This window comes from Eimeria tenella, genomic scaffold (genome assembly GCF_000499545.2).
Source record: "Eimeria tenella Houghton genomic scaffold, Eth_scaff2407, whole genome shotgun sequence".
Taxonomy (NCBI): Eukaryota; Apicomplexa; class Conoidasida; order Eucoccidiorida; family Eimeriidae; genus Eimeria; species Eimeria tenella.
Window position 1 is genome coordinate 342 of NW_013542270.1, and position 235 is coordinate 576.

The window sequence follows — 235 nt, forward strand, 5'->3', positions numbered from 1 at the left end:
CTGCTGCTGCTGCTGGCAGGTAGATCTGTGCTGCTTGCTGCTGCATTAAAAACGTTTTCCTTATCAGACTTCCTGAACCCTTTTTGAGGGCCCCCAGGGGGCCCCTGAGGGGCCCCTAAATCCCTTGAGAACACCCCGGGAGGCCCCCCAAGGGGGGCCCCTGGGGCCCCCTTTAGGGGCCCCCGGGGGGCCCCCTTGGGGGGCCCCACCGGGGGCCCCCGGAGGGCTGGGGGAG